Source organism: Lagopus muta, chromosome 7, assembly GCF_023343835.1.
Source record: "Lagopus muta isolate bLagMut1 chromosome 7, bLagMut1 primary, whole genome shotgun sequence".
Taxonomy (NCBI): Eukaryota; Metazoa; Chordata; class Aves; order Galliformes; family Phasianidae; genus Lagopus; species Lagopus muta.
This window is the reverse complement of record NC_064439.1, coordinates 41,142,627-41,150,441: the sequence shown is the minus strand read 5'-3', so window position 1 is coordinate 41,150,441 and position 7,815 is coordinate 41,142,627. Positions and strand designations below refer to the sequence as shown.

Genomic DNA, 7,815 nt, shown 5'->3' with positions numbered 1-7,815 from the left:
TCCCCAGCCAGCAGGGCAGCCAGCTGGTTGCACTCAGCCACATAATATGGAACAGTGATTTTCACCAGCTGATGATAACTATGGAGAAACAAAGCCCTCATATCCCCCATACCTTTGTGCCTGTGTTTGGTCTAGAATATCTGCGTAACGATACAAGTCTGGTTGGTTTCATCATGCTCAAGGTTCAGCTGTAATCTGGCTTAATAAAGAAGCTCAATTCTCATCAAAAGGGGTAAAGCTATTTCCAGCAGCATTCCAAAGACCCCAAACCATATGACATAAATGAAGGCAAATTGGGGCAGAAATCCACTGTGACTGCTGGGGCTGTAAGCTAGGGCAGCACTATTGGCAGCTCTGTGCTGTAGCCAGGCTTGGCCCAGGCAAGACCAAGTCTAGCATGAGCCCTTGTACTTATCAGGCAGGTGAGAGCATGGAGCCTGTACAAAATAACAGGGTTGGCATCACTCACCAGCCTGGGACAGGGCGTTAACAGAAACAGAGACATTACAGGAAGAGCTCAAAAGTTTCCTGGGGAGTGCTGAGATTTAACCAATCCTTTCTAGGCATCCCTTTTCAGGAAACCCAGCTGGGAAGCCCACCTGCCTTATCTGGGCCATTGTGATAAGACAGTGAACCACATTAGAGTGCCTCCCTACCGTGGGCTGTGCTCAGTGGGGTCCTCTGTGAGCCCATTGATGTGCTGGGGAATCAAAGGGTGAGACACAAAGAATAAGCACAAGTCATGCATATGAATATGCACAAGCATAGACGGTAACCTTTCCTCCTCTGATTGCCCGAGCAATAAGTGCTTGTGATATCAATACTTGATGAGAAAGAACTATGCACAATTTCCAAATCCTGCTTCGGAATTGCAGGTGGAGGAAGAGTTAATTACTTTAGTTTATATTAGTTTAAGTAAGTACAAAGCTCGTAAACTCAAGTTTTGTGAAGTTACAGCAGCTGCAGTGAGCGAACAGCAGGATAAGCAATTACATCTGCAGAGTGGTTTCCAGGTATAAAACATGAACAATACATGAATTAGTTGCTTGGCCACTCTTTGTGCATATTCTGCTTCATTTAAAGTAGTGTATAGATGAATATGTGTTTATATGTACACCTACATTTATGTCCACTTGTTTTATACACTTTACATACGTGTGTATATATTTCTATCTGTGTGTACATAAGGACTGTTCCAAAAGTAATGCCCCCAATTTTATGATGTTGGCCTATGACATTAGAGACACATGTTGGTGGTATGGCAGTAGAGTTGAACCTTTTTTATCCAGTATCCCATTACATTTTCTTGCCATGTGTGTGGGAACTGCTGAATCACAGCCTGAACCTCTGATTGACCACCTGAGGTGTGCAATGAGTCAGCCCTAGGAGCACAGGTGAAGGCAATTTTCCTGTGCTATCAGAAGGGGTGGAGCCAGGCTGCACCTCTCCTAGACCCCATTTAAGAGCTGGCTACCATTGGGGCAGGATCTCTTCTGGAGATTGCTCCTCTTGGAGTCTTTTCAGGGACCCAGGATAAGGGTAAGTTTTCCATCTACTTTTCTTTGGAGTGATAACCTGCTTAGCCTAACTTTCCTGCATATTTCTTAATTATAACATCTGTATGTTCATTGATTATACACCATGTGAGAGATGGCAGCAGGGGGGCAGTCTGACAAAATGGTTTCTGACGTGGAAGAGCATCTGTAGCAAAGCAAAGCTGTGTCATTGAATTCCTCTGTGTAGAAAACAGTGTCCCCACTGGCATTTAGCAATGCTTGCTGAAGGTTTATGGAGGCCAACAAGCAGGTGTATGTGAGCATAGTGAGGCAGTGGGTGGTACAGCAGCAACGGTGGTGACAATGGGTCACCCTAACTGGTGCAGATTTTGATGAGTGCAGCATGCAGGTTCTTGTTCGTTGCTGGCATAAATGCCTAGCTAATGATGGTGACTTGAAAATAGGGTTTAGTCGCTGAGAATTTGCTCTATCAACTAGTGGTATTGTGCTCTCTGTATTTGTTGTAGTTTCTGTGGATATAAATAGGCATCACTTTCAGAGTGACCTACATATAACATTTATACACATATATCTAGATACTTGCACATACACAAAAGCGGTTTAACACAAAAGGCTGCTTTAACACTGAAAGGTATTTTTAGCTGAGTAAATAAGAAGACAAAATATTTCTAGAGTCTGAGCTTCTGCCAGCTGTTAAGATCTAGCCAAAAATAAGAGGGGTTTGTGTGGGATTTTGAGACTAGATTAATTAGCGTCATATTTTAACTTTCCACTGATGTCTGATTTAGGTTCATTTTTGCATTCCTCTACATTCCAGGTGATACAGCAAGGTAAAGCTTCCAGGTGTTTTCAGCAGGGAGAGCAAAGCCTGGAGCACTTTGTGCAGCTCCGATTGCTGTCTTAAAAATGCAGTTCAGAGGATGCAGGTGCAAACAGGCCAAGAGGACAGGCAGAGGGATAGGGGATGTGCCATGGAGGAGAAGAAAGGCCCTTTTACTAAGGAGGTATGCTTGTTTTCAATGCCAGGTGGGGAAAAAAAAAAATACCAGGAGATAAAAACAGTTCTAAGAGGGTCAGAGATAAAGTTTACCCTGATGCAGATTTGAGCAATAAGGGCTAAAGTAATTATTAAATTTCACACATAATTTTATCAGCCTGTAAAGCTGGCCCAGATATGTGTCATGACTACCAGACCTGTGCAGTCTCTTCCCAGCCTGCTGTCCCAGCTACTTTATTTGTGCTATATTCTGATGGGGATTTAGCATTTGAACACAGTTAAGAAGCTGACAGGGAGGTGGCAGCATACGGAGGAGAAGAAATCAAACTGCAGAGCCTGGCACTCATGAGGCTCTCCTGGGAATGGAAGCATCCTGAGATCATGTCAGCTCCGACTGGCTGCACGGATGTGCATTATTTATCCAACCAAAGAGGATGTTTCCTTTTACAGCAGTGAGCTACATCTGCAGCCTCTGCATGGGAAGATCACGCTCCTTTAAAATGAGGCATTTGATTTGTTTAAACATGTCTGGACAAGCCTCCAAGCTCTGACCTCCCAGAGAGGCCAAGGAGCTGAAAACACATGGGCAGCACTGCTCCTCTGGGCAGCACATCGAGCCACTGCCCCATATCAGCACCTGTTCAAACTGAGGAGCAGTGCCAGGATCTGCCCTGGTGGTTGTCACAGCTGGAAGCTGCTACCAGGCGCACACACACACAGGTGCTGAGTTTATATTAGAAATCATATGCTGCAATTAGCAGATCCTCTGGGATCCCTTTAGAAAGAGTTTTAAAAATAAGCATCCACCAATAAGGAGGTGTTTTCCAATAAAATATTCTCCTAACAGCATTGTTCTTGAGTAATGTGCTGTGAAGAAGCAGATACAGAGCGAATAGCTAGAGCAGTGAAGATTCAAGGCTCAGTGTATTGTGCTGTTGTATAGTCAAAGGATCTTAATGCTTGTGGAGGAAAGAGAGCGAGAACTTGAAGCAACAGTGATAAAATATTAAAGCTTTGAGAGACAGTGTTGTAGGCAGCAGTTTTTGTAGTCACTGCTATCAGAAGATTGACAGCCAGCTCAGAAATAAAGGCCTGGTTGGCTGTGATGAAATGCTTGGTAACTGTCTGTCAGTTTTAGCTGAGGAAATTAGCAAATGACTCATGGGCTGCAAGCGGCAGGGAGCCTCATCCATCATCTTCAGAGCAGCCACCACTTCATGCACTTTGCTCAACTGAAGGACAATGTAAAATAAAATGCAAAAGGTCATAAATAAAATGTTTCAGGAATGTAGAGGCTTAACTCAGACGCAACTAAAGGTGAGGTGTTTGGCTGCTGCTGTTGTTGTTGTTGTGTTCTTTTGTTTTGATTTTATGGTTGGTGCTCAGAGAGGATTTCCTGAAAGCCAGGTCCCTGCCATGAGCAGGAGTCAGGCAGGTGACCATCAAACAGGACAGATCTCCAGGGAGCTCAAGGTTTCTCTCTCCTTTTAGATCAGCAAGAATTTGGTACATGGCTAATTTAAATGGCTCTGTAGAAACAGTGGGAATTTTCTCGTATCTTTAGTGGAAGAAATGAAGCCTGAGCAACCCAACCAAGGCCTTCTTAATCGTGGGGTTCCATCAATGACCTGGTGCATTTTGTGACCTATTGCTTTTGTTAAGATGCCAATCTCTGTGCTTACTCAGAATAATATGGGGGTTGTCCTGGAGTGGAGGAAGACAAGGGGGGAATAAATAAGACACTAAAATAAAGAATTTTATTGGAAGGAAAAAAAAAAATACATACAACTAGACTCCAACAAGCAGTATTCCAGTGCCTCGTGATGATTCAAGGCCAGGATGGAAGGGGCCCTGGGCAGCCTGATGTAGTGGGCAAAAGCTCTACCCACGGCAAGGGTACCAGCACCATTCTGCTGTAACTCCGTTGACAAAACAGTGTAGGTGGACTGCTGATTCAAACCTTGAGTTTATTTATAAAAACAAATGAACCATGGAATGTTTTCCCTGGCAAAGTAACTACTGCAAATTCAATCTCTGAAACTGGGCTCTGTGTACAGGAAACGTATCAGCCAGACGGAGCAAAGGCGCTTTTGAACCCTCACAACCTGTAAATCCAGAACGAGCCACTGAGTTGAGCCTTATTCACTGTCTTAAAAAATAACAGATTGGTATGAAATTGAAGATATCACTTTCTACAAAAGAATTTTCCAAGAAATGGAAGCATGCAAGAAGGCAAGTAAATGTAATCTCAAGGAACGTGTCAGAAAATCGGGCCCTCCCACGTTGAATGGCAGAGTAGTCCAGCAATATTAAAAAGTGCAGTTGGAAAGAACAACTTTTCAATTAAATTCCCTCAAGGGAAAGAGCCAAAATGTGCTTTAAATTATCACCTTTCTTTATGAACCAGCAATAATTCTGTTTCACACAGACTGATACACCTGGAGATGGGATTAAAAAAAAACAAAACACCAAACCGCAATCAGAAAATGTGCTGAAGATAACTCCTTTGATAGCAGACTACTTGACTATTTTTTTTCTGCTGTACAGGGTGGAGATGTTGTGTTGTCTCTTAAAGTGACTGCTAAATTACCAAGGGAATGGCTGTATGTCTATGCATTAGCTTTCTATGTGACCTAGATCTATTTTTTTTAAATATTCTCTTTTATGTGTTTCTTGTGTATATTCTTAAAGTCATACTTCTCAAAATGAAGTTTATAGATCTCTGGTGGGGAAGGGAAATTGATTTTTTTTTTAATAATTACATACGATTACAGGAAAAACTGTGTTTCCTCTTGTCTTTCACAGATAATACCCTTCCTACTCTTTCCAGAGAACGCTGTTCTTACAGGCAAATCCCCCAAACCAGAGGTAAAGATGAAAGCGCATTAGTAGTGGACTAACAGGTGATGCTCTAATGTTGCATGAACCCTATTGATCCAGGATATCTTTAATGTGCTTTTTCTGTGCCCAGAACACAATCCAGAATTATTTGAGAAAGCCTCATTGATTTTTTTTTTTTTTTTTTTTTTTTTCCCTCTGTTCTCAGAGGCAGGGAGAAAATCTGCCATGGAGTGGATGGTAGGAGGTCAAAGTTGCTTCGTTGCAGAGAGCATTGGGTGCTCCTACACTGCCTTGCCTGGTTCTTAGCACATGGGAGGAAAGGAGAGGCCCAGAGAGATGGGGTTCAGCCCCCAAGGGAGCAAGTGAGGATGTGCTTAACATGGAGAACAGTCTGAGACTGGTTAATGGTACAAGATTGGCTAAGACAATGTCAGGAGAAACAGTCCTCTTCCAATGAGGTCAGACTCTCTTTTGGAGATTCCTAAGGTACCACCCTGAGGTAAGCGAAGAGGGGAAAAGGCACAGGCTATAGGTAGGGCAAAAAAGGTGAGAGGGAGAGAGTAGCAGCGTGGCCCTGTTCAGAAGGACACCTTCAGTGGAGGTATTTCCAACAGCATAACACAAGGAATCTGGGCAATATTGCATCCCAAGGCCAAAATGACTCTTGGATAGCTGCAAGCACATTTTGCTTAGCTAAGATTATGTTTTATTCCTGGCCAGATGCTTTCTCGGATATTGCAATGCCTTGCTCAAGCAGTAGGCAGGGTATAAGGGTGGGAATATAGGAACATGGGTAGGTGCAGCCTATGGCAGAGCGGTGGGCACCTGTGTGGGCTGTGCTCCCCTGTGATGGGCACTATTTCTTGTGAGCAGCAGGCTTGTTGCCTCATGGTTTTTCAGAGGCACAATACAAGTCTTTGATTGGTAAGTGTGGGCAGAGCAGCTGCCAACTTTAAAAAGGTGCTTGGAAATGGCTGTAAGTAAGTTGAAAGTGGTGAACGAGGACAAAGTGCGCTCAGGAGACTTTACAAGGAGTGAAGAACCTGCAGCCCACAGGGGTGGGAAATGAACAGTTTCTGAGTGGTGGGGCATGGAGCAGCCCCTGCAGAGGTACAGGCTGCCTCAACCCCTGTGTGCTGCCCTTGGTTCCTCCTGCTGCTCAGAGACCTGTCCTTAAAGGCACTGCTGGGTATCACCTGGTTCTGACTGAGACAAGTCACTCTGCAGCTGTGACAGAGCTGCTATGACTGCCAGAAATTCAGAGCAGGTATCCTAAGTCCACAAAATGCTAATTCCCGAAAGGTTAATTAAACTGAGCAGAATGGCTGGATGAAATGTAACAGATGACTGCTGCAATTTACTCAGGCATCACAGTTAGCATTAGGTTGCTCTCTGGTGCAGGAGAGCTCCTCAGGTGACTTATTTTGGTATTTACTCTCTTGGGAGCTCCTGTATAAATCAGTTATCTTGTTCATGCTAGCCTTTGGGTGATGGAAGTCAGTGCAACCCAATTCAGTCATCTGGAGGAAAAATGCCATGCTGCTCTACAGCCCATCGGAGCAGACACTCATGAACACTGACTGTTAAAGTACAGGTCTGAAGTCAGTTTTCTAATTGTAGAATCATGGAATGGTTTGGGTTGGAAGGGATGCTCATCTCATTCCAACCCCTCTGCTATAGGCAGAGATACATCCCTCTAGATCAGGTTGCTCAAAGCCCCATCCAGCCTGGCCTTGAAATCTGAATCTAATCTAAATGTGATATGTAAATAGTAGGTGTTACTCCATCACTCCTAAGTAAATCTGGAGGGAGAAAACTGAACTACAGTACTGTGGGCTTGAAAAGTGGGTTTTGCAGTCGGTGGCAGGACATGCAAAGGAAGGTCACATATTGCTAGTTATTCCCAATGTGAGTCTTCCAGGAAGCAGGGATGGAGAGCCCCACATCTTTCCTTCTTCCCCCACCCAGGGTCCCAGGAAAATTTGGGTCCCAGGGTGATATGAAAGAAGAACTGAATGATGCTGGCTGCAGGCTCTTACTGGTGGAACCCTTGCTCCTGGTCCTGGCAAGAGGGACATTGTGTGCACATGCATGCTGCTTCCCAAGCTGACTCACCCAGCCTGTGGGACAGATGGAGCTGGCAAAGCTCATCTACCCACGCTCTGCTGTTGTCTGCACGGCAAGGAGATGGGGAACATAATTTCCCAGGTCCATGGCGTCTCCCACAGGCAACCCTAAGCTCCCTATGGGAACTGCTGCCTCCAGATGAATAGCTATTGTTGTTGTCCCCAGGAGGCACCTGCTGCATAATAACATTCAAGAAAGTCTTCCAATTACTGCCTTTTATAGAAACATGGGGAACAATTACATAACAGCTGCATGCAATTATTACATCAGGTGATATGACCTTTTCAAAACTGAGAAGGAGTATAATGTTATTGGTAGAACAAGAAAAAAAAA

At 44.2% G+C, this 7,815-nt stretch overlaps 1 protein-coding gene across 2 annotated transcripts in view; it reads left to right on the top strand.

The window, feature by feature from the left end:
- MRPL3 (mitochondrial ribosomal protein L3) overlaps nucleotides 1-5,805 on the top strand; it is a 48,928-nt gene extending 43,123 nt beyond the window's left edge. The window contains exons 11-12 of one of the 2 annotated variants that reach the window (XM_048952027.1): nucleotides 5,320-5,382; nucleotides 5,561-5,805. The gene's annotated coding sequence lies outside the window, so the exon portion shown is untranslated. Of the gene's footprint in view, nucleotides 1-5,319; nucleotides 5,418-5,560 lie in introns of both variants that reach the window. The other variant, XM_048952026.1, reaches the window with a different exon arrangement.
- Nucleotides 5,806-7,815: the final 2,010 nt, after the last annotated feature.